General features: G+C 38.2%; 1 protein-coding gene and 1 non-coding gene across 9 annotated transcripts in view; both read left to right on the forward strand.

Annotated features, from left to right (window-relative positions):
• Positions 1-26860, forward strand: part of STAG2 (stromal antigen 2) — a 136519-nt gene that overhangs the window by 19783 nt on the left and 89876 nt on the right. Inside the window, exon 2 of one of the 8 annotated variants that reach the window (XM_038588246.1) lies at positions 20201-20368. The exons of the other annotated variants lie outside the window; for them this stretch is intronic. The gene's annotated coding sequence lies outside the window, so the exon portion shown is untranslated. The remainder of the gene's footprint in view (positions 1-20200; positions 20369-26860) is intronic. 8 annotated transcript variants of the gene reach the window in all.
• LOC119868692 lies at positions 20558-20691 on the forward strand. Its single transcript, XR_005386653.1, has one exon. It is a non-coding gene; the product is annotated as a U4 spliceosomal RNA (small nuclear RNA).

Below are 26860 nucleotides of genomic sequence, written 5' to 3' on the forward strand. Positions count from 1 at the left end.
CCGCTGAGCCACCCAGGCGTCCCAAAAATTAGATTTTAGATACTTCAACCTTAAGCTGATATTATGCAACCAGAGTTCAACAGATAGAAAAGCAGGAGATACATGTTAGAGATTCCTATGCATAGAGTAAATTGGCTTTTTTTTTATTTTTTTATTTTTTTTAATTTTTATTTATTTATGATAGTCACACAGAGAGAGAGAGAGGCAGAGACACAGGCAGAGGGAGAAGCAGGCTCCATGCACCGGGAGCCCAACGTGGGATTCGATCCCGGGTCTCCAGGATCGCGCCCTGGGCCAAAGGCAGGCGCCAAACCGCTGCGCCACCCAGGGATCCCGTAAATTGGCTTTTAAAGGGGAGAACTTATAAAGTGGATCAGAGGGTCAAGGGTGAAAACTTCATTGTTGGACAGGAAGAAGAAGTAGGACCATTGATAGAGAGTGGTCAGGCAGATAGGAGAAAATCTCCAAAAATGTAGAATAAAACCCCTAAGTGTCTGAATTTGAAAAGAAGCCAGATGGCATGTTCTCTTCTCTGGGAGATGCTTTAAAATTATATACAATATAAAAATATGTTCGAATTTATGTCAAGTTGAAATTATCTTCAAAGCTGATATAATCAATGATTATCCTTATGTAGATTGTTTTCTTTGTGGCATCTCTTGGGAGTTGGGTTCTTCTTCTAGGTTACCAAGAATAAGACTAAGCTGGGACGTGGTCTAGGACAAGAAGGGAGGGCATATCTTGCTTACTGCTTTCTAAAAGGTCAACCAAAAAATTCCTTGGAATTATTTTGTATGAAACATTTATGTTAGTGTGGATAATTGAAAGAATTAATTGTCCTTAAATATGTGAATGGTATTAGTACACTGCAATTTGATGTCCTCTGCAAAGCACTTAAGATAATTATGATTGGATTTGTTGGAGTCTGTTTTTTCTGTCTTCCCTCTGTACTTCTATGTGAAATAAAGTGTGTAGGGTAACCACTTCAGTTTTCTTTAGGTTTTATGGAAAAGTTATCTTGGGTAGAAATAATGCCAAACATGAGTATTTTATAAAATCTCACTTTTCTGCTTCTTGGGATAATATTACAAAGATAAATTGTTATCGATCTTGAAAACTACCCATAATTCTAGTGCTTTCTTCCAAAAATACTTAATTTTTAAAATTTTGGTAAACTTAGTTTTACCATTTCAAGTGTACAGTTCAGTGGCATTATTCATTGTTGTGCAAACATTACCACCATCTATCTCCAGCATTGTTTCATCATCTCATAATGAAACTCTGTACCCATTAAACAACTTTCTATCTCACCTCTGTCCTCAAACAGTCCCCGATAAACCAGTGTTCTCCTTTGTGTTTATGTATTTGACTATTTCTAGGGACCTTATAAAAGAGGAAGCATAGAATATATGTCCCTTTGTGACTGACTTATTTCACTTGACATAATGTTTTCAAGGTTCATCTGTTTTAGTATGTGTCAGAATTTCCTTCCCTTTAAGGCTGAATGATATTCCATTGTATGTATATAACACAAAGTTCATTCATCCATGATGGATATTTGGGTTGCTTCCACCTTTTGGCTATTGTGAATAATGCTGCTATGAATATGGGAATACAAATATTTTTTGAGCCCCTACTTTCAGTTCTTTTTTGTATATACCCAGAAGTACAATTGCTCCACAAATATTTGAGTGTCTAGTATGTGGCAGGCACTGTACTAATAAGCACTGGTGATAAAGCAATGAGCTGGGCCCTTGCCCTCAAAGAATTTGGTGTACTGGGGATGAAAGGTACTAAATAAGCAGCTCTAATTGGGTATGTTAAGTGGTATAAAAGGGCAAGTACAGAGTGCCATGTGTATTTTTTATATGGTTGTAATGTATATATTGTTAGAAGAATACAGAACATCAAATGCTTTTCCATATTCCAATATAATCCCCTGCAGCACCCCACTCCCCACGCCACCACATGGAAATATTTTCCGCTTTTTTTCAAATTTAGAAAGTTAATGCCTGGAATTTATTTTTAACTACAATATGAGGTAGGGGTATTGTGATACTGTGATTTATAAGAAATATGTAAATTTGGTTTTTGACCCCATTCCTGGCACAAAGCTTCTTAAAACCCTTGGAATTTCCTGTTGAGAGATTAACGTGACTTTAATTATGTTAACAAGGTTACTTTTGGAAAGCATTTGAGGATGGGGATGGTTGGTTGCCAGTGGTGCCAACCCTGTGGGGAGTGGAGAGAGGGGCTGGAGATGGAATTCAGTCACCCGTGGCTGGTGATTTAATCAATAATGCCCCTGTAATGAAGCCCTCATAAAGACACAAAAGCCGGGGTTCTGAGAGCTTTCAGGTTGTGAACACCTGGAGGTTTGGGGAGTGGTAAGCTCTGGGTGGGCAGGTAAACTTTCTCTGTATATTGCTTTATGTGTCTCTTCCATCTAGCTGTTCCTGGGAATTTGTATCCTTTTATAATAAATGGGTGATCTAGGAAGTAAAAGATTTCTCTGAGTTCTTTGAACTGTTCCAGCAAATTAATTGAGCCTGAGGGGAGGGTCTTAGGAACCTCTTGATTTATAGCCAGTTAGAAGGTGACAACCTGAACTTGAACTGTCCTCTGAAGTCTAAGAAGGCAGTCATGGAAATCTCCAATCTGTAGCCCATTGTCAGAAGCACAGGTGACCTGGGCTTGCAACTGGTGGCAGAAGGTGGTGGTGGTGACCACGGCAGTCTTGTAGAACTGAACCCTTAACCTGTGGAATCTGATGCTATCTCGAGGTAGATAAGTGTCAGAATTGAGTTGAATTGTAGGACACCCAGCTGGTGTCTGGAGAATTTCTTAGTGCTCTGTGGGAAGAAAAACACATTAGAATTGGGGCTCAAAACCAATTTATCTATATATACTTTCATCTTTTTATGTTTTTTAATAAATTCTTTTAAAAAATATTTTATTTATTCGAGAGAGAGAGAGAGAGAGAGAGAGGCAGAGACACAGGCAGAGGGAGAAGCAGGCTCCATGGACGTGGGACTCGATCCTGGGTCTCCAGGATCATGCCCTGGGGGGCTAAAGGCGGCGCTAAACCACTGAGCCACCCGGGCTGCCCTGCTTTCGTCTTTTTAAAAGAATTAGAGTTATATTTGACATACAATACTATATTTGTTTTAGGTATACAACATGATGAACTTTTGCCTTTTTTGTGCCATACCATGAACTACCTAATAATTTTCTTGCTGACATTTGTGTGTCTTTTTCCCCTCTGTTTTAGAATGAAGGCACTGCTTCTATGAGTAGTTTTGTGGGTTTTTTTCCTAATTATGTCCAGCAGTGGGATCATGCTGTTAATCAGTGTGAACTTTTAAAATCTCTAAGTAACTGAAGATTGTTTACCAGTAGGGTTGTACCCACCTAACAGTGCCTCTGTTGCTGTGATGTATGGTAATTAACTACGTTATCCCTGGTTTGGAGATACTGTTTTAAGCAGTTTTGCCTTTGATATCTCAGATGCCTTTAATTTGTGTTTCTTTATTAGCTAGAAGGAACATTTCCTCTTATTTTTGAGCAAGGTATTTTGAATGTGACAGATAACGCTTAGTTTTATCTGAGGGCTTTTTAATTACAAGTATATCGTTTTCTGGTTAATTACTGGTAGTGATGGTTCTTAGTATTAAGTAGATGTATCTAATTATTTTAAATTCTATTGGTGTATTCTTTTGTAATGTTTGCTTTGTGTTTTTAGTTCATTTCAATATACAAGCAGCAATTACTTAGGAAATCTGCAATAATCTATCCATCCTCTTGTTCAATAGTACTAAGTTGTATTCAGTGGACAGTTTGTAGATGAACTGTATTAAAGTAGCTGTGTTGTAGAGGAGCTGTGTGTAAATAGAGTATGAGAACCAACGGGAAAAGCCCAGATTTTTTTCTTACTGCAGTGTAATCTTTTTAGCAGTGAAACATATAGTGAAATTAAGTTTTTATTAGTTCTGCCTGCTTTTTGATAGTAATGCTTATTTTTAGTCATGAGCAGGGTAAATAAACTAAAATTGGCTCTTAGACATTCTTATAAAAAGTGACATGATTCAAAAAATAATTACATGATTGCATTTATGGTTATGTCAGGTGGTAGTCCATAAACTACTTCCTGGAAGAAAGTCCATAGACTTCCCTATTGAGAATTTGTCAGTGCTGAGGCATTGTGAAACCAATGTAAAAAGATACCCTTCTTTCTTTAGGATATCTGAGAATGTTCTGGACCATCTAACTTTGAGGTAATTAAAGATGCACTGGCAACTTAAAAAAAAATCTTTAGAGAGAATGCGAGTATGGGGAGAGGGAGAGAGAAACTGAAGCAGATGCCACGCTGAGTGCAGAGCCTGTTGTGGGCTCCATCCCAGGACCCTGAGATCATGACCTGAGCCAAAATCAAGAGTTGTGTGCTCAACCAACTGAGCCACCCAGGTGCCCCCCATTTTTTTTTAGTAAGCTCTACCCAATGTAGGGCTTAAACTCAGGACTCTGAGTCAAGGGTTGCATGCTCTGTGTATGGCCTGAGCCAGCCAGGTGCCCCTGTGCTAGCAACTTTGTAGTGAAAATTTTAAGGTCTGGGGCAAATGGAAATATAGAAGGGTTAATTTTCTTTTTTTTTCTTTTTAAAGATTTTATTTATTCATGAGAGACACAGAGAGGGGCAGAGACATAGAGGGAGAAAAAGCAGGTTCCTCACAGGAAGCCTGATATGGGACTCAATCCCTGGACCAGGACCACACCCTGAGCCGAAGGCAGACGCTCAACCACTGAGCTATCCAGGTGTCCCTAGAATAGTTAATTTTTTTTAAGATTTTATTTATTTATGAGAGACACAGAGAGAGGCAGAGACACAGGCAGAGGGAGAAGCAGGCTCCATACAGGAAGCCTGACGTGGGATCCCGGGTCTCCAGGATCACACCCTGGACTGAAGGTGGCACTAAACTGCTGAGCCACCCGGGTTGCCCGAATAGTTAATTTTCAAACATTCTATAGATTTATTTTAGTTAGGAACATAAATTGTATTTATAGTTTTAGTTAAAATGATCATACATGTACATGTTACCTTATGCTTAAATGTAGTGAATGGAGCCATGCTCCCCTCTCAACACAATCACTTTGTTTTCGTGGTATCTTTTACCACTGCTTGGTATTTTCTTTCTTTGTGGTCTCTTCCTCCTATTAGAATTTAAACACCATGGGAACAGGGACTTTGTAGTTTAATGCTGTAACCTTGGTGGCTCTGACAGTGCCTGGTGCATAGTAGATACTCAAGGAATATTTATTGAGGGATGCCTGGGTGGCTTAGTCGGTTAAGTGGGTGCCTTTGGGTCAGGTCCTGATCCCAGATTCCTGGGATCAAGTCCTACATTGGGCTCCCTGCTCAGCGGGGGTCCTGCTTCTGCCTTTCCCTGGTCCCTGCTCGGTCTCTCTCTCTCTCTCTCTCTCCCCTCCCCTCTTCCTCTCTCCCTCCCCCTCTTCCTCTCTCTCTCTCTTTCAAATAAATAAAATCTTAAAAAAATAGTTGTTGAATGAATAACTTATTTAGTAATTTATCTAGATACTTGGGGCTCAATTGGTAGGATATGTGACTCTTGATCTCAGGATTGTGAGTTTGAGCCCCACGTTGGGCCTGGAGCCTACTTAAAAAAATAATGGTAATTTATCCGGATACTGGTAAGTTATTTAGAAATAAATTCAGGTCTAGTTGTGAATGTAACTTCTGAACTTTTATTTATTTATTTATTTTTTATAATAAATTTATTTTTTATTGGTGTTAAATTTGCCAACAACTTCTGAACTTTTAGAAATCACTCAGGGTTTTTTGCTTTTTGTTTAAATCAGTTTGAGAAGTGGAAGAAGTATTGAGAGCTGAGGGGCTTCTTAGTATTACTATAGAATACAAGAAATTAGAAGTAAGGCTAGGAAAGTCCCCAGTCTCCAAAGTTCATCAATAAATGTTGTGCTGTATGTAACTCTGTCTGAGTTCATTATCTGAGTTATGGCTATTAGCATATTTTTTTCTGATCAGTTTTATCTTCACAAGTTATGACAAGCTTTTACTCTTAAGTATCTGATTTGGTGTATTTCCAAACTTTGTTTCTTTTGCAAGTTGTGGAAAAGAAATCTGAAGCAGGTAAGAAAAGAGTAGTTAGAAACTATATTGCTTTTTTGCCACCATCTTGTAGGAGGATTGAGGGGAGGGGAGGTGTTTGCTTGTTTTGTATTTTCCAATGTTGAACATATTACCTAATAACAAATTCCAAAGTGCTGCTCATTATGTGTGTTAATCAAGTGTAACAGTAGTGATGAGTCCACCATAGTTCTAGTGCATTGTAGAGTTTACATAGCACTTGCACTCTGTCATAATAATCCTTTAGGGAGATGGAAGTCTTGTGGTATTTAGGCTGCTTTATGAAGGAGGAGTTAGCCTTTCAGAGGTGCCAAACGTGGCTCAAGGTCACACAACTAAATTTGGTAAAATGAACTCTAGAACGTGCGTCTTGTTTCCTGGTTCTGTGTTCTTTAGAACTGTAGAATTTTAGGTCAGGAAGAAGCTTTAAGGACTCTTAATCTCATATATATAAATTATGAAATAATTTAACATTATAAAGCTAATGTGCCAGAATTGCAATCCAGTTCTCCTGATTTTTTCTATATTGTTTGTAATCATCTATGTCTTTGATCTTGGGAGATATATATGCTACTGAATGAATTGGCTGGCTGATTAACAAAGGTATTTGGTTTTCTTAATAGTTTTCTGGTTCTTGTGTATAGTTGTAATGGAGAATGGCTTCCCAAAATATTTGTGTGTATTTTGAGGTATCTTGGCATAGTGGAAAAAACATAAGCCTTAGAGCCAAGCAAATTTAAGTTGGAATCTTACGATTCCTTTTCTCAACTGTGTGACCTTTGGAAATTACCTAACTTCTTTGTTTTCTTATCTGTAAAATAGGATATCACCTACCTTAAAATAATTAAAGATAGTGTATCATGTTAAGTTTCTGACACATGGAACATGCTCAGTAATAGTAATATTATTTTACAAAATGTCATATACGAAACTCACTTTTTGCAATACAGAAAGGAACAACTAAGTTGAAAAAATTTGGGACACCTGGCTGGTTCAGTTGGCAAAGCATGTGATGCTTGATCTTGGGGTTGTGGGGTCAAGCCCCACATTGGGTATAGAGATTAATTAAGGAAATAAAAATTTGGGAAAGCATTTGTAACAAATAGGACCAAAGGTTTTATATTATTTAACAGTCATACAAATTGATATAAACAACTATTCTGATCTTAAATGTTAGTAGACTAGAAGGTTTTTTTTTATTTTTTTATTTTTTTATTTATGATAGTCACAGAGAGAGAGAGAGACAGAGACACAGGCAGAGGGAGAAGCAGGCTCCATGCACCGGGAGCCCAATGTGGGATTCGATCCCGGGTCTCCGGGATTGCGCTCTGGGCCAAAGGCAGGTGCCAAACCGCTGTGCCACCCAGGGATCCCTAGACTAGAAGGTTTTAATATTACTACCACTTAACTGAGTTTTACTTAGTGCCAGGCACTAAGCAAAGTGCTTGACTGCTGTTATTTTAAATCCTTTAGGCAGGGTAGCCTGAGTGGCTCAGCGGTTTAACGCCGCCTTCAGCCCAGGGCCTGATCTGGAATCCTGAGATCGAGTCCCATGTCAGGCTCCCTGCATGGAGCCTGCTTCTCCCTCTGCCTGTGTCTCTGCCTCTCTTTCTCTCTCTCTCCCTCTCTTGCTTGCTCATGAATAAATAAATAAAAAATCTTTATTAAAAAAAATAAATCCTTTAGGCAGTAACCATGCATAGAATAGGTGCATATTTCCCATTTCACAAATAGCCAAAAATTGTAGAAATGTACCTTGTCTCTAATCAAGAGCCCTAAAATAAATACTGATCTACTTGGACCAAATGAAGAAATCCAGAATAATTCAACATAAAATCTATATACAGAAAGCAGTGTTAATTATAGTGAAATATTGGGGTCAGTCTTAATGTCTAACAATAAATAAGGTATATTTTACATTATGTCTGGTAGAATTTCATGAAACTCTTAGTATTTTTTATTATGAATATTATAGAAATGGTAGATGTGCATATACCAGTGAAAAATTATGTACTATTATCCATTCTGTGTTTATAGCTATAAAGATTTTTACTTATTTAGAGTTTAGAGAGAGAGAGAGAGTGAGCAGGGGGGAGGGGCAGAAGGAAAGGGAGAGAAGCAGATTCCTCTGACCTGGGGCTCCCTCCCACAAACCTAAGACCATGACCTGACCTGAAATAAAGTCAGACGCAGACTCTCCATCAGCTGAGTCACTCAGGCGCCCCCTATTTTGTGTTTATATTATTGAAAAAATTTACATCTAGGCATTTATGCACACTTACAAAGCCTGGGAAGAAAAATGAAAAGTGGTTTATCAGGGTAATGAATGCTATGTGATTGTTCTGAGTTTCTTAAAGCTAATTTCGCATATAATTTTGTGGAAACCAAGGTCATAATGCTTCCTATGTAGTGTGCGTTGAAGAACTTTGCCCTTAAGATATATTCAGGAATTTTGACCTAGATGACATGGTCCGATATATTGTATCTTATACTTTGAGGGGACTCTCAACTACTGGCGTTTTACTTTATTCTTCCAGTGGACTCTCAGCACACATTATCAGTCAGCCTATTGCATTTTACCGTTATTATTCTTGTTCTTGAAAATTACAGCCACAATAAGTAGACCTATATTATATAACTATTTTTTTTCCTTAATGGATCTGAGAATCTTCAACTTGTTGGTGACATGAAGGAAGCATGCTTTAAGCCCCAGATACATAGCCCAATGCAGCATTATGAGGGAAAACATCCACTATAATCTATGCCCATTGCTTTTTGTGTAGCTTGTCTTGTCAATCAGCAAAGCAAATACTTTACTGCCCTCTGCCTTTCAAATTACTTCATATATTTTATGGTTGATATATTTTATGGTATTTGTGTTCTTTTCTGTTTCATTGCTTCATAAAAAAGACTCGTTGAGGTGTTAGTTTTGATTTCTTCTTTTCCATTCATCTGTGAGTACTACAAGACACACTCCACCATTGATTCTTATATTTCTCATTTATACTGATTTTAAAATAAAATTGTTAAAATAAAATAAAATAAAATAAGATTGTTAGACTTTGCCTGTGTAAATAATATAATGGTCTTGGTGGTTTGAAAACTTACCAGAATACTTTTTCAGTTCCTAGTTGTGTTCCAATTAAGGGTATTGTTAAAATGATATCCCCCACTGCTGTGTGTGTGTGCTCATGTATATACCCCTCTGATTTGCTTTATTTAAAAAAAATTTAGGGATGCCTGGGTGGCTCAGCGGCTAAGTGTCTGCCTTCGGCTCAGGGTGTGATCCTGGAATCCTAGGATCGAGTCCCACATCAGTCCCACATTGGGCTCCCTGCATGGAGCCTACTTCTCCCTCTGCCTGTGTCTCTGCCTTTCTCTTTGTCTCTTATGAATACATAAATAAAATCTTAAAAATAAAAAATAAATTTAAAAAGATTTATCCTTTTGAGAGAGTGCTAATGTGCTGCATTAATGTGAGGGGTGGTGAGGGGTGGTGAGGGGTGGTGAGGGGGAAGGGGCAGAGGGAGAGAATCTCCAAGGAGGCTCCTCACTGAGCTTTGAGCCTAAAGTGGGGCTAATCCCCCAACCTGGGAGGTCACTACCTGAGTGGAAACCAAGAGTTGAGTGCTCAACTGACTGAGCCATCCAGGCACTCTGTTTGATTTTATTTATTTTATATATTTATTTATTTTATTTATTCTTGAGAGACACACACAGAGGCAGAGACATAGGGAGAGGGAGAAGCAGGCTCCCTGCTGGAAGCCTGATGTACAGGACTCAGTTCCCGGCTCTGGGGTCATGACCTGAGCCAAAGGCAGATGCTTAACCACTGAGCCACCTAGGTGCCCTGATTTGTTTTAAATTAATATTCAGGGAATATGTCTGAAAGTGAAACTTTTGAGAGTTCTCTGTACTGTAATTCTTTGGAATGTTCACCTTGTGTATTTTACACAAACATTGTCTGGAAAACTTATGGGTTGTATAGCATAGTTTTCATGTCTTCAAATAATTTTTATTTATTTATTTTTAAATGTTTTATTTATTTATTCATGAGAGACCTAGGTAGAGGGAGAAGCAGGCTCCATGTGGGACTCCATCTCCAGACCCTGGATCACACCCTGAGCTGAAGGCAGACGTTCAATGCTGAGCCATCCAGGCATCCCTTCAAAGAATTTTTAAAATGTTTAGCAAAAATTACTTTTTTTTGTTTTTTAAATTTTTTTGTTTATTTTGGGGCTGGAGAGAGTGAGAGAGAGACCAAAGAGCACAAGCAGGGGGAGGGGCAGAAGGAGAGGGAGAAACAGACTCCATGCTAAGCAGGGAGCCTGACATGGGACTCCATCCCAGAATCCTGGGATCATAATCTGAGCTGAAGGCAGATGTTTAACATACTGAGCCACCCAGGTGCTCTTAGAGCAAGCTACTTTGAAAGAAGGAGTAACTGTATTATTACTTGTATAAAAATAATGATCTCTACCCATGATAAAAATTTAATACAGAAAGGTATAAGGTGAAAAATTCCAATCCCTCCATTCTCAGTTTCAGAAGTAACCACTGCTAATAGTTTCTTTCTATCCTAGAAATTTTGTAAGCATAAACAAATTGAATCATTTATATGTATTGGTTGGTGGGATGCCTGGCTGGCTCAATTGGTGAAGTATGTGACTCGATCTTAGGGTTGTGAATTCAAGTCCTACATTGGATGTAGAGATTAATTAAAAATAAAATCTTAAAAAGCTTGGGGTACCTGGGTGGCTTAGTCCATTAAGCATCCAACTTTTGATTTTGGCTTAGGTCATGATCTCAGGGTCATGGGATTGAGTCCTGCGTGGAGCTCCATGCTCAGTGAGAAGTTGGCTTGAGATTCTCTTTCCTCTTCCTTTGTTCCTTCCCTCTAGTTGCATGTGTGTGTGCAAGCATTTTGGCACTGTCACAAATAAATCTTTACAAAATTTTTTTTAAAAAGCTTATATGTATTGGTCTTTAATTTCTTTCCACCTGATGACACTGCCCTTGTATTTTGTAAAATCACATTTTTTAGTAGTGTATACATAATATTTATGAATCGAATTCTCCTGCATAGCTCTTAAGAATGCAGATTTTTTTTTCTGGGAATACATGTAATTTAGTGTTTTTTCTTCTAGAAAAAGTAGTTTTATTCTTTTTTTTAAAAAGATTTTATTTGACACAGCACAAGCAGGGGGAGTGGCAAGCAGAAGGAGAGGGAGAAGCACACTCCCGGCTGAGCAGGGAGCGCCAACAGGGAGCGCCAATGTGGGGCTTGATTCCAGGACTCCAGGATCATGATATGAGCCAAAGGCAGCAGCTTAACTGACTGAGCCACCTGGGCACCACTGTATTATTTTTTCTTAAGATTTTATTTATTTATTCATGAGAGACAGAGAGAGAGAGAGAGGGAGAGGCAGAGACACAGGCAGAGAGAGAAGCAGGCTCCATGCAGAGAGCCTGATGAGCCTGATGTGGGACTTGATCCCTGGTCTCCAGCATCAGGCCCTGGGCTGAAGGCAGCACTAAACCACTGAGCCACCTGGGCTGCCCTGTATTATTCTTTTTACTAAGTTAGCCTAGACAATTTTTGTTGTGTGGGAAGTTAACGGGCATGTGATTTAGGGCATACTTTATGTCAAAAAAACTTTGTGTATCTATTATAATGTCTTTTCAGAGTGAATTGTATATAAGATGCAGTTTTTGTCCTCAAAAGAGTCCAAAGTCTTAATATAGAAGGTAGCTAAGGAAACAAAAAATTAAAATACAGGTTCATTATTGTAATGATGGAAACTTGTGTAAAGTATAGGACTGGAAAGAAGTAGTGATTATCTGGAAGACTACAAGGAATATGCCTTGGGGGGGTGGTGGTGGGCGGCGAGTATAGTGATCGAGATTCAGTAAAAGTTTATCAGGGCATTCCAAACCAACCAGCCTACTCCCTCCCTGTCTCCCTCTTGTCATACATTGTAGTAGTATCCAACTGCTCTTAGTTCTCTTAACATACCATGCTGTTTGATGCCTACATGTTTCTTTGCTTGAGCTTTCTAATGCCTGGAATATTCCTGTACCAATGTTCCAGCATAACTGTATGTGTCCTTCCAGATTTAGATTGGGGTCACATGGAAACCATATCTAAGCTCCTCTTTCCCATTTAACAGTCACTTCTCTGTGCCCTGGGGCTTCTTAATGCATATTTATGCCAGTGTACTTTCACTGTACTCAATTGTGTAATTGCTTGTGTGACACCTTCACTGTATTGTACGCTCATTTGGGGGGTGTGCATGACTGTGTTTTATGCATTTCCCCCAATATTTTATTATTGAAAAATTTACAACATACATAATTGTACAGTGATCACCCCATATATCCATCACCTAGATTCTATCTTTAACATTTTGCTATACTTGCTTTGTCAAATATCTGTCCATTTAGCCATTGCTCCCTTCTCACCATCATTGACCTTTTTTTTTTGATGTATTTCAAAGTAAGTTGCAGACATTAGTACCTTTCTACCCCTAAAGATGTCAGCATTATGATCGTTAAGTGGAGTTCATGTTTTATTCATTTTTATCCTTTTTTTACATTTTGAAAATTATGCCTCTTATTTTTATCAGGGCTATCACAGTGCTAGTTTAGAGGTCTTTAGTATTTCAGTTGAAATCCTTTATTTTATGCATTTAACTAGAAGTGTATTGCACTTGAAAGAAGCGATTCATTAAGGGCTGGAGTAGAGAGAATTTCATAGAACAGGATAATTATTATGGTTATTAGAATTTATTGTTTAAAGGCTGAAATAAATGCTAGGTAAACAGGTAGTCAGGCAATTGATTTGGGGATAGGGTGGGGGAGGAATAGCTAGGTTGAGAGGATACCAGGAACCAGTGTTAGAAGCTAGGGTTTTTATTGGGCTTTAAAGAATGGTTCTAGGTTGAGTAGAAGGGAGTGGTTAGGGTTACAGGCTGGAAAAAGATGGAAGTCGGTACATTTTGTGGAATAATGAGAACAAGCATTGTAATTGGAGCCATAGTTTCATTAATCAAAACATTAGTTTTTGGTCTTTGCAGGATCTCCTCAGGATTGGGAAGTGGCTTGATGGTGTTAAAATATGATCAGTTCTGAAAAGAGGTTATCTTGTGTTTTTCTTAAACTCAACAGTTTAAAAAATAAACTTTTTATCTTATATTTGTTTTCAAATAGTAAACTTTTGTTTTGGGTTACTCAGACTTTCTAAAAAACAGTAGCTCCTGGTGTTTCTGTAGAATATAGAAATTGGAAAGAGGAAGATTCCAGTGGCAAATTGAAATCCATGTGGAATAAAGTTCCTGGGGATTTTCAGTCTTTGTTAACCTAAACTTGGGCAATATCTTCTAGAAAAGACCCATTTCCTTCTTGTGGGAAGAAGAGTGGTATGGTGACCACTGATGGCTTAGACTCTGGGAAGCTTCTTAAGGATGTTTTAGAGGAAATGCATTGAGCTCTGGGTTTCTGGCATTTGAGTGAATAAGGTTCAGACGATTAAGTGGCCCACAACAGGAAAGGGAAAGTGTTTTGCTTCTCTTCCCAACTATTTATGCATTCTGTCTCTAAAACTGAGTCATTGTGTGCATCAGAAGTTGCATATTTCTATGGTTTACCTCAGCTTTTCTTAAAGTGTAGTATGGACCTACCTATGTAGGGGATTTATGAATAATACAGATATCTGAGACTTCTATAGATTACTGAAGAAGTCCTAGGTGTGGGTCCTGTGACATTCATTGCATTTTAATAAGCATTTTTTGATTTTTATGCAATTGGAATTTAAGAAAACCACTCTTTTGTACATAGTCATTTCCATTATTAAGTGATCAATTGTAGGTTTCATGGTGGAGCTACTGCTCCCTTTCAGGAAAGTACAATTAAAGGTGGCAGATGCCTATTTGCTTTATAGTAAGATTGATGGTAAAATGCAGCTGTTGGGGATTTTCTGCCACTCAGGATTTTGCTAGAGATCATTTTTTGTACACAACTGTAAGGAAACAATTGTTATTGCATGTATTGAACAAGGTGTATAAGATATTTCAGGGTTTTTTTCTGTGTAATTGTTTTAGATATTTAAATACAGATGAAGGAAATCCAGCACCTTTCTTATATTTGAAATGGACTGATTCAGAAGACTTTAAGAGCATAATCTCATTTATGTTCTGAAGAGATGGTATGTGGATTAGCCTAACAAGATACCTATCTATTTGTGAAGTAAATATGCAGAAGGCAGGTTCAAGCCCAGATTCTTTCCTCGTACCAGTGGTGTGACCTTGGGCAAAACTCTTAACCTTTTTAAAAATATTTATTGTTGATTAGTGTTCAGTAGAAGTTGTTGATGTGTTATAGAAACCATTTTATAACATTACTTAAGCATTTTGATAAGACTTCTGGTTTTACCATGATGTAAGAGCATTTTTCTTTTTGGGTATGATACATAAATAATGAGATGAATAGAAGAAATATCTTTGCAAACTTTAAAGCATACTTGGAGAGAGATAACGTGCAGATTACAAAAAAAATACGTAGGGGTTGTAGGTAGTCAGTCCATCAGAGAAGTGTGGAGAGTAGTGAGCTAGTTTAAGAGGAGATGGCTGATCTCACATCTCAAGTGCAAATATAATATCCTTTGTATGTGGCAATGGGAGCAGATAAAGAGGCGTGAGCAGGCTGGAAGATAAAGCTTTGGTGGACAAAGTTTAGTCAGACTAGGAGAGATGATGGGGCTGTATGCAACAACTATTGTATTGCACAAGGACACCATTTTAGCAGGAAGTGATCTGTCTGTGGAAGCAATAGAATCTGTCTTACCAAGCTTGAAAGACTATCCTGGGCAGCTCTGATGGCTCAGCGGTTTAGTGCCACCTTCAGTCCAGGGCATGAGCCTGGAGACCCGGGATCTGGTCCCATGTCAGGCCCCCTGCATGGAGCCTGCTTCTCCCTCTGCCTGTGTCTCTACCTCTCTCTCTGTGTCTCTTATGAAGAAAGACTATCCTAACACTTGAAGAACTTTTTGAAGTTGGCAAAAAGAGATCATCATCTTAAAAAAAAAAAAAATCAGGGAAAAAAAAAGAGATCATCAGCTTGCTTGGAAAATGGGCAAATGACGTGAGCAGAGAGTTTTTGGAAAAGACCATAAGAATGGCTCGTAAAGGGATCCCTGGGTGGCGCAGCGGTTTGGCGCCTGCCTTTGGCCCAGGGCGCGATCCTGGAGACCCGGGATCGAATCCCACGTCGGGCTCCCGGTGCATGGAGCCTGCTTCTCCCTCTGCCTGTGTCTCTGCGCCTCTCTCTCTCTGTGACTATCATAAATAAATAAAAATTAAAAAAAAAAAAAGAAAAAAAAAAGAATGGCTCGTAAATAAACAAAGAAATTAGAGAAGTGCAGATTAAAACTACAAGTACCCCTCTTTAGCCAGACCTATTTGGTTCCTGTTGTTCATTAGCAAGAATTCAGATAATGATGAATAATACTACATTATCCAAATCTTTTAGTTTATCAATTTTGAGCAACAGGGGATTTATTGAAAGTATGTTTGGTTCCTAAGTTTGTGAAGTGGAATCTCATTTAAGGAGATTCTCCTGTACCCTGAGTTTTTAACCATAGCAGATGGGCAAAATTTTAAAGTCCTTTTTTTGTAAAGTTTTAAAAAATATTTATTTGAGAAAGAAGCATGTACGTGAGGGAGCAAAGGGAGGGGCAGAGGGGGCGGAAGAGGGACAAGCAGACTCTGTGCTAAGTGAGGAGCCCACACAGGGCTCTAGCTCATGACCATGATGCTGAGATCACAACATGAGCCAAAACCAAGAGTGGGACATTTTTAACTGACTGTACCACTCAGGTGTCCCAAAATTCAAAAGTCTTGACAGTGCTGTTAGTAAATGTGCAGAAACAGACCCACACATAGGTTGCTGGTGGAAGTACAGATTGGTATAACCTTTGTCTGTGGAGGCCAATTTTGGTATTATCTGTGAAAATTACAAATGCTTTTATGGCCTTTGGATAAAATCTTTAATTGTGTCAGTTGGTATGAGGGACAGTTTATGTGTTAATTGATTAAAATGACCAAAGCAACGTTGAATTAAATATTGTTCAAGTGGCTAAAACCATATTTTGGGGTTCCAGTATAGATGTTGAAGAAATTAATTAGAAGAAAGCATTTGAGTGGTAGTGGGAGACAGCACTTGATGGACACAGATTTAAAAATATTTTATTAGGATATCATTTACATAAAATCCTGTTCACTCTTTTTAGTGTACAGTTTTGTGAGTTTTGGCATATATATATAGTTGCATAAATATCTTCATAATAAAGATATTATTACAGTTCCAGTACCTTTACCCCCAGATCCCCCAATAATCCTTAGTGTAGTCAGTCTTCGTCCCCAGCCTGAGCCCCTGGCAACCACTGATCTGTTCTCTGCCCATAGGTGGGGTTTTTTTTCTTTTGCCTTTTCTAGACTTTGATATAATTGGAATCCTACAATAAGTAGCTTATTGAGCCTGGCTCCTTTTACTTAGGATAATGCATTTGAGATTCAGCTGAGTCATATATATTAGAAGTTTGTTCCTTTTTATTATTTGGTAGTATTCCATTGTATGCATATAATATCTGCTTAAATGATAATTGGGTTGTTTTTTATCTTTTAGTGATCACAAGTAAAGCCATCTACTTTTAGGTTTTTACATTGAGTTTAGCATTCATTCTGAGTTCATTTTTGCGTTTGGTATGAGATGTGGATTAAGTAACGTTTTTTGGCACATGGGTATCCTTTTGAAAAAGACTATCTTTATTCATTGAAATGCCTTGGTACTTTCGTCAGAATCCAAGTGACCATGTGTATGTGGGTCTGTTTCAGGTCTCTAGTTCTGTTGGTTTGTCTTGATCACTATTTGTACTGTCTTGATAACTAGCTTTATAGTAATCTGTGATACAGTGTATAGTGACTTTCACAATTGTTTTGGCAGTTGTAATTCCTTTGCCTTTTCATTTGGGGGGGTGGAGCTTGCTAGCATTCTTTAGAAAATATGTATGTATGTATTTATTATTGTTTTTAAAGATTTATTTATTCAGAGAGACACACAGAAAGAGGCAGAGACATAAGCAGAGGGAGAAGCAGGCTCCATGCAGGGAGCCTGATGTGGGACTTGATCCCGGGTCTCCAGGATAACACCCTGGGCCAAAGGCAGGTGCTAAACCGCTGAGCCACCCAGGGATCCCCCTGTATGTATTTATTTATGGGGGGGGGGAGAGAGAGAGAGATGGAGGGGAGGGAGAAAATCCTAAGAAGACTCCAGGCTCCATTCCCATGACCCTGAGATCACGAGCTGAAGCCAAGAGTTGGAGGTTCAACCGATACAGCCACCCAGGTGCCTCAAACCTTGCTTAGGAATTTGATTAGACATTTAAAGTTTATTTTCGTATAATACTACATTTTATAAGAAGTTGCCAAAACAGGAGAGAATTTTCCATGTATTCTTCATTCAGTTTCTTTTTTTAAAGATTTATTTATTTATTCATGACACACACACACACACACACACACACACACACACGCAGAGACAGAGACATAGGCAGAGGGAGAAGCAGGCTCTTTGCAGGCTCTTCGCAGGAGCCCGATGTGGGGCTGGATCCCAGGCTCCGAGATCATGACCTGAGCTGATCACGACCTGAGCTGACAGCAGCTGCCCAACCACCGAGCCACCCTGGGGTCCCCTGCATTCAGTTTCAACCAGTGAAAACATTTTGCATAACTATAGTCCAATAGCAAGAGCAAGAAATTGGCATTGGTGTAATACACAGTCTATTTAGATTTTTACAGTTGTATGTGTACTCATTTGTGTGACTGTGTTTATGATTGTTTAATTTTTTAAAAAAGATTTTATTCATTTTAGAGAGAGAAAGAACACAGAGCTGAGGAGAGAGGCAGAGGAAGAGGGAGATCCCAGAAACTGGAAATCATGACCTGAGCCGAAGGCAGATGCTTAACTCTCTGAGCTGCCCAGGCACCCCTTATTCTGTCCAATTTTATCACAGGTGTAGATGATTGCAACGACTACCACCAAGATCTAGAACTGTTCCATCATCACAAAGATCCCTTGTACTACTTGTTTATAGTTATATTCATCTCCGTCCCTCACCTTTCTCAGTTCTGTCCCTATTCCCTGGCAGCCACTAATTTGTTCTCCATAATTGTGTCATTTTGGAGGCTCTTAAATAAATGGATATCATACAGTATATAACATGTTGAGATTAGCTTTTTTTCACTCAACATAATTGTCTTGAAATCTATCCAAGTTGTTGGATTCCATCAGTTAATTCCTTTATATTGCCGAGTCATATTCCACAGTATGGATGTGCCACCGTTAACCATCGACCCATTGAAGGATATTTGAAATTAGTGTTTATATTAGTTTGCATTACTTTGCTAGAGTTCTCATTAAAAAGTATCAGAAAATGGATGGCTTGAATGATAATAATCTATTGTTTTGCAGTTTGGAGGCTAGATATCCTAGATCATGGTGTTATTAGCAAGGTTGGTTCCTTCTGAGAACTGTGGGAGAGAGCCTGTTCTATGTCTCTTGCCGGGCTTCCTGTGCTTTGCTGACAATCTAATCTTTGGTGTTCTTTAGTTTATAAAAGCATCACCTTGGTCTCTGCCTCTGTCTTCACATGGTGTTCTCACTGTGTGCATGTCTCTCCAAATGTACCCCCTCCCATTTTTAAAAGGATGGACCCAACATGGACTCCAAACCCACAACCCTGAGATTAAGAGTTTAATGCTCCACTAACTGAATTTCCCCTTTATATAAAGATACCAGTCAAACAGGATTAGGGCCCCCACTGAAGTCCTCAATTTAACTTGATAACTTCTGTAAACACCTTAACTCCAAATAAAGTCACATTCCAAGGTATGGGGGAGGGTTAGGATTTCAAAATATAAATTTTGGGGGGACAATTTAACCTAGAACCAAATAGTTTCCCATTTTAGGCTATTACAAATAAAACTGTTGTGAACATTTACGTACATATTTTTGTGGACATAGGTTTCCATTTCTCTGGGATAATGCCTGGGAATAAGTGCTGGTTCTTATAGTAAATGTTAATACGGTTTTTAAGTTCTAAAATTTTTTATGTATAACAATACAATTTATATATAACACGGTGTAAGTTTAAGGTGTACAGTATGTTGATGTTATATGTTGCAATGTGATTACCACCATAGCTTTTAGCTAACACTCTGGTCACAAAGATCATTTCTTGGGGCACCTGGGTGACTCAGTCAGTTAAGTGTCTGACTTCTGCTCAGGTCATAATCTCAGGGTTCTGGGATCCCTGCTTAGCTGGGAGTCTGCTTCTCCCTCTCCTTCTGCCTCTCCCCCTACTTGTGCAGCGTGCACTCTTTTTCTTTTTCAAATAAAAATCTTGAATAAAAAAGATCTTTTCTTTTTTATGGCAAGCTTGTATGGCTTTTATAAGTGACTTCTAAACATTTTACCAGAGTGGCTTGTGTCATTTTACATTTCTACCAGCAATATATGACAATCAGTTTCTTTACTGTTGTTTGGTTTTGTCACTACTTTTTATCTTGGCCATTCTGATAGGAATAGTGATATCTCATTGTGGTTTTTATTTGTACTTCCTCCAATTCAATTTTAGCATGTGTTATTAAAAGTTTTTTTTAATTATCTTTTTTCTCTTACACTCAAACTCTTGATTTTTAGTACCATTAACATGATTACTTATTTGCTGTCCTATAGTGAAAAGAAAATAGCTTCAGAAGAACAGAATTGGTATTACAACAAATAAAATTATTAAGTAAAGTCTAAATTTTCTTTATATTTTTGTCTTTGGAATTCATCTCACTAAAGATGTTGTGTTTATAATCTTACTATAGGTAAGATTTCTCTGTATACTCACAATTTATTTGTACATGATTAGGTTTATTTTTCTAAATTTTTTTCAACTTTAGGGATTTCAGAAGTTTCATTTCATGTCTTCCATAGGTAATTCATTTTCCTAAATCAAAAGTCAAAATTCAGGATACCTGGGTGGCTCAGCAGCTGAGCATCTGCCTTCGGTTCAGGTCGTGATCCTGGGGTCCTGGGATCGAGTTCCGTATTGGACTCCCCACAGGGAGCCTGTTTCTGCCTATGGCTCTGTGTCATAAATAAGTAAGTAAGTAAGTAAGTAAGTAAGTAAGTAAATACTTTAAAAAAACGTTAAAATTTGATATAGGAAGGTATGCATAGAAGTCTCCAGAGACTTCTGCCTTCTCTATTTTGTTTCATCCCTTCCCTCTCATAGGCAGCTTAAAAAAATGTTCTTTGTCAATCCTTCCAGTATTTCTTTTTGCACAAATAAGCTTTGCACGGTGGCAGTATTGTAGCCAATGAGGTTTATCCGAGGCGCGATTATTGCTAATTGAAAAGTTTTTGCACAAATATGTCCGTATATACATTCTTTTTTTTAAGATTTTATTTATTCATGAGAGTGAGAGAGGGGAGGGGGCAGAGGGATAAGTAAGCTCCATGCAGAGAGCCCGATGTGGGACTTGATCCCAGGACTCCAGGATCCACGCCCTGGGCTGAAGGCAGGTGCTAAACCGCTGAGCCACCCGGAAATCTCCTATACATTCTTATTTTACTATCCTTTCTTGGAAGTAGTATACTGGCCAAAACAGTTTGTTATAGACATTGATATTAAGTGCCAGACCTAATAGAAGATGTTAGGAGGTGTGTTGATGTCTTCCATGGAGTGAGAGTTGAATCTGCCGTACTAACCTGAACCATTTTTTTTTAAGATTTTATTTATTTATTCATGAGAGACACAGAGAGAGAGAGAGAGAGAGATGCAGAGACACAGGCAGAGGGAGAAGCAGGCTCCATGCAGGATACTTGATGTGGGACCTGATCCCAGGTCTCCAGGACCAGGCCCTGGGCTGAAGGGAGTGCTAAACCGCTGAGCTACCCGGGCTGCTCCTGAACCATTTTTTTGATCTATCTGCAAGTTAGAATCAATATGAATTAGATGGGTTCACTAGTAATTATGCTGATGATTATTACATCATTGGAGAAATCTGCTTGTTACTCTGTAATTTTAGACAGAAGAAGAGACAGGTGAAACAGTTGAGAAACTGCTTGTTACTCTAATTTTAGAAAAAGAGGTGAAATATAGTTGAATACTTAGTTGTTATTGCTAACCAAAGCAGGTAATAACAGGACCAACCTGTGTGTGGGTGGGGGGGACATAATGAAGTAAAACTTTCAAGTAAAATTACATGAGTGGGATATTTGGCAAACATGAACAGAATTAATATGCAAGAAGCAGTTGAATTTTTTTCTTGTTTGGAATTTATTAATCAGGAAGTCTGAGCATAATCTCTGATGGTAGAGATTGCTTTTCATAATGAAAAGAGCATTTTGAGCACTTTGCCAATGCCAAAGTAATAATCATAGAATAAAATGCAGATACTTGCATATGAAGACTCTCCTTATGCATGTTGTTCTTAGATTTTGCTAAATTATTTGACAAACTTTTTTGTGAAGTCGATCATTAGAACACGTTTTTCTATAGAAAGTTTTCTTTTTTAATAGAAAGTTTTCTAATTGAGAAGTTTCTTTTCTATTGACTTAGCACATAAATCATTAGTACAAGTTAAGTCTTTTGTTTAAAAATTTTATTTATTCATGAGACACACACACACACACACACACACACACGCAGAGACACAGGCAGAGGGAGAATGCAGGCTTCATTCAGGGAGCCTGATGTGGGACTTGATCCTAGGGACTCCAGGATCACGCCCTGGGCCGAAGGCAGGTGCTAAACAGCTGAGCTACCCAGGGATCCCTACAACAAGTTGTGTCTTAAAAGTAAGGTTGCAATAACTGTAAACCTCTCCAATTTAAGATAGTTTTGAGTTCTCTGAAGTATAGTACACTTTCAGGTGTACCCATTACTTAAAACATTAGTTCTAGTATGTATTTTCCTTTAATAGCATATCATTCTTAATATTAAATGTGTGCAGAATCATTATTTTGCTTCCTTTTTTAGCATTTAGATAATCCTTTGGAGGGATGTTTTGCAGGATGCTTTAATATATTTATAGTGGTTTAGTAATAAGGTAGTCTTTTGGTCTCAATTGCTCTAGGACTTAAATTCCCATCATCTTAGAGCTCAAGTTGAGAGTTGGTTTCGTCTCCCTTTCTTTCATCATTGGATGGTATACCAAGGTGGATGAAATGCACTTGTGAGTGTTAGGCACTAAAAATGGAATAGGTTAATGGGCAAAATAGGGGGCCCCCTTGTAATACTAGCACCAGTAATCTAACTATATATTTTAATATTTGGATATCTCTTCTTGCTGAGACATCTTTATGTATTAATTATATGCTCCCTCCCTCAAATGTAATGGAACCACCTGCTATATTTTAGGGCTCAGTAACTTTTAATTCCTAGTATCATCACATTATGAAATTCTAGCATGCTAACCCTTGATTGTAGTTTGCTTGATTTCTGCTTGAAGGTTCTTGTCCCTTTTTTCCAGCTTTAAGTAATGTGCTGATCTCTTGTTAAACTATGAAACTTGTACCATCAAATTTTGAACGACGGAGAAAAAGGTTGAACATTTTTATTTAATTTTTTTGAATATTTTAAAAATGGGTTTCAAGGATCGTTTTCATACTCTGTAGTGAGTAACTCTGAAAATGTAGGTGGGACTAGCTTGCATGGTTCAACCAAGTGCTTCCTTTTTTTTTTTTAAACTAGATATTTCTTTGGATCCTTTGTAATAAGGTTACACTAGCTTTGGTTCCTTTTTACCATATCAAATAGATTAAAAATCTGTTTGTCAAAACAAAGTACTTTGAGTGTAGATATCAATTGTTAGTGTTTTTATAAAATTATATTTCTGGGGCACCAGGTGGTTCAATTGATTAAGTGTCTGACTTTTGATTTCTTTTTTAAGATTTTATTTATTTATTAGAGAGAGAGAGAGAGCAGATTACATGCCCAGTGTGAAGCCTGATGCAGGGATCAATGTGAAATCATGACCTGAGCCAAAATCAAGAGTCCTACCCTTAACCATCTGAGCCACCAGGTGTCCCCCATCTTAACCATTTTAAGCGGACAGTTCACCAATTAAATTGACATTGTTGTGTAATATCTCCAGAACTTTTCATCTTGAAGAACTGAAACTCTATGCCCATTAAACAATTCCCCTTTTCCCACTCCTTTTACCCCCTGGTAACCACCATTCTATTTTCTGTTTCTATGAATTTGACTACTGTAGGTACCTCATGTCAGTGGAGTCATATAGTTTTTGTCCTTTTTGTGACTGGCTTATTTCATGTAGCATAATATCTTGGAGGTTCATGCATGTTGTAGCATGTGACAGGATTTCCTTCCTTATTAAAGATGAATAATCCATTATATATATATATAAATAAATAAATATAAATATTTTGTTTATCCACTAGCTGTTGATGGACATGTGGGCTGCTTCCACCTCTTGGCTATTGTGAACACTGCTGCTATGAATGTGGGAAGTACAAATATCTCTTGAGAACCAGCTTTCAGTTGTTTTGGAAATATACCCAGAAGTGGGGATTGCTGGATCATATGGCAGTTCCATTTAAAGATTTTTGAGGAACCTCCATACTGTTTTGCATAGCAGACACACAGTTTTGCAATCCTAACAATAGTGCACAGGTGTTCAGTGTTTTACACATCTTTGCAGACACTTGTGTGTATTTTGATTTCTAGCCATCTCAGAAGATATGAAGTGGTATCTCATTGTGGTTTTGATTTGATTCTGATTCAAATCCTTTACCCATATTTTATTTGTATTAATTGGTTTTTTTGTTGAGTTGTAGAAATTCTTTATATATTCTGGATATTAACCTCTTATCAGATAAATGATTTGCAAATATTTTCTCCTATTCTGTAGTTTGCCTTTTCACTCTGTCCTTTGATGTGTAAAATTTTTATGTAGTTTCAGTTGTCTGTTTTTGCTTTTATTACCTTTTGATGTCATATCCAGGAAATCATTGCCAGGTCCAATGTTCTGAAGCTTTTCCTCTACGTTTTCCTGGAGGACTTTTATAGTTTTAGGTCTTACATTTAGGTCTTCAACCCATTTTTATTTATTTTTTCCCCATTCTCTTTAACCCATTTTTAATTAATTTTTGTATATGGTGTGAGATAATGAATGGTTCATCTTTACCTTTTGTGAGGATTTCCTAGCACCAATTTTTGAAGAAACTGTCCTTTCCCTATTGAGTGGTCTTGGTACTCTTGTCAAAAATAATTTGAATGTGTATGCAAGGGTTTATTTCTGCCCTCTCCATTCTATTCTATTGGTCTGTATGTCTGTCTTTATGCCAGTACCACACCATTTTGATTTTTGTAGTTTTGTGATATGTTTTGAAATCAGGAAGTGTGATTCTTCCAACTTTGTTTCTTTTTTTCCAAATTGTTTGGGTTGTTTGTAGTACCTTGGATTTTATGATGAATTTTTCTGTTTCTGCAAAAAAAGAATGCTCTTGTTTTTTGTTTTTAGATTTTATTTATTTATGAGAGACACACAGAGAGGCAGAGATATAGGCAAAGGGAGAAGAAGTAGGCTCTCTGTGGGGAGCCTGATATGGGACTGGATTCCAGGATCCTGGGTTCATGACCTGAGCCAAAGGCAGATGCTCAACCACTGAGCACACCCAGTTGCCCGCTCTTGGGTTTTTGATAGGGGTTGCACTGAATCTGTAGATTGTTTTGGGTAGTATGGACATCTTAATAACAGTCATCCAATCAATTTCCATAGGGTGTATTTTGACTTATTTGTGTCATTTTAATTTTTTTTCTCTAAGATGTTATTTGCACGAGTGGGGTGGAGGTGGGGGGAGAGAAGAAGCAGGCTCCCTCCCTGCTGAGCAGGGAGCCCGCCATGGGGCTCTATTCTAGGACTCTGGGATCATGACCTGTGTGGAAGGCAAATGCTTAACTGAGCCACTGAGGTGGCCCTAAGATTTTCTATTTTTAAGATTTTATTTATTTATTCTTGAGAGAGACACACACAGAGAGAGAGAGAGAAGGAGAGAGAGAGAGGCAGAGACACAGGCAGAGGGGGAAGCAGGTTCCATGCAGGGAGCCTGATGTGGGACTTGATCTGGAACTTGGGGATAACACCCTGAGCCAAAGGCAGAGGCTCAACCACTGAGCCACCCAGGCATCCCCGGCCCTAAGATTTTAAGTAATCTCTACACCCAGTGTGGGGCTCAAACTCCCCACCCCAAGACCAAGAGTTGCATGCTCCACTGACTGAGCCAACCAGGCACCCCAAGTGTCCTCTTTAATTTTATCCGGTGATACTTGGTAATTTGCGGTGTATAAGTCTTCCACCTCCTTTGGCTAGGTTTATTTCTAAGGTTTTTTTTTCTTTTGGTGCTATTGTAAATAGAATTATTTTCTTAGTTTTCTTTTTTGGATCGTTCATTGTTAGCATATAGAAGCACAACTGATTTTTGTGTTTTGACTTTGTTTTTATTTTTTTTATTTTTATTTATTTATGATAGGCACACAGTGAGAGAGAGAGGCAGAGACATAGGCAGAGGGAGAAGCAGGCTCCATGCACCGGGAGCCCGACGTGGGATTCGATCCTGGGTCTCTAGGATCGCACCCTGGGCCAAAGGCAGGCGCTAAACCGCTGCGCCACCCAGGGATCCCTGTGTGTTGACTTTGTATCCTGCAACTTGGCTGAATTTATTCATTCTAATAGGTTTTTTTTTAGTGTGTGTGAATGTGAAATGTTTAGGGTTTTCTATGTACAAGATCTTATTACCTGCAAATAGGTAATTTTACTTCTTTCTTTTCAATAGTGGTTGTCTTTTATATATTTTTCTTGCTTTTAGTTGTTTTAGGTAGGGGTCCTAATACTATGTTGAAGTAGTGAGAGCAGGCATCCCTGCCTTATTTCTGATCTTAAAAGGGAAAGTTTCAGCCTTTTACCATTCAATATGGTACTAGTTGTGGGCTTTTCATAACTGCCTTTGTTATGTTGAGGTACTACTTTCCTTGTATTCCTACTTTGTTGAGTATTTTTGTCATGAAAAAGTGTTTTCTGTCATGAAAAAATGCCTTTTCTGCAGTTGATGATTATGAAATATTTTGTCCTTCATTCTCTTAATATGGTGCATTGCAGTGATCGATTTTTGTGCATTGCACCAACCTTGCATTCTGGAAATAAATCCCACTTGGTCATGGTGTATATTTTTATTTATTTATTTTTTAAAATTTTATTTATTTATTCATGAGAGACAGAGAGACAGAGAGAGAGAGAGAGAGAGAGAGAGAGAGAGGAGCACAGGCAGAGGGAGAAGCAGGCTCCATGCAGGGAGCCTGACCTGGGACTTGATCCCAGGTCTTCAGGATCACGCCCTGGGCTGAAGGCAGCGCTAAACCGCTGAGCTACCCGGGCTGCCCGGTCATGGTGTATAATACTTAAAATGTGCTATTGATTTTGGTTTGCTAGTATATTTTTGAGGATTTCTGTGTTGGTGTTCATCAGGGATATTTGAGGTTTTTCATAGTGTCTATCTGGCTTAAACTTAACTTTTAAAAAGTCATTTACATGCTTTAATTTTTAGGAAAGCTAAAGGTTAGAATTTAAA

This window comes from Canis lupus, chromosome X (assembly GCF_011100685.1).
Source record: "Canis lupus familiaris isolate Mischka breed German Shepherd chromosome X, alternate assembly UU_Cfam_GSD_1.0, whole genome shotgun sequence".
NCBI lineage: Eukaryota > Metazoa > Chordata > Mammalia > Carnivora > Canidae > Canis > Canis lupus.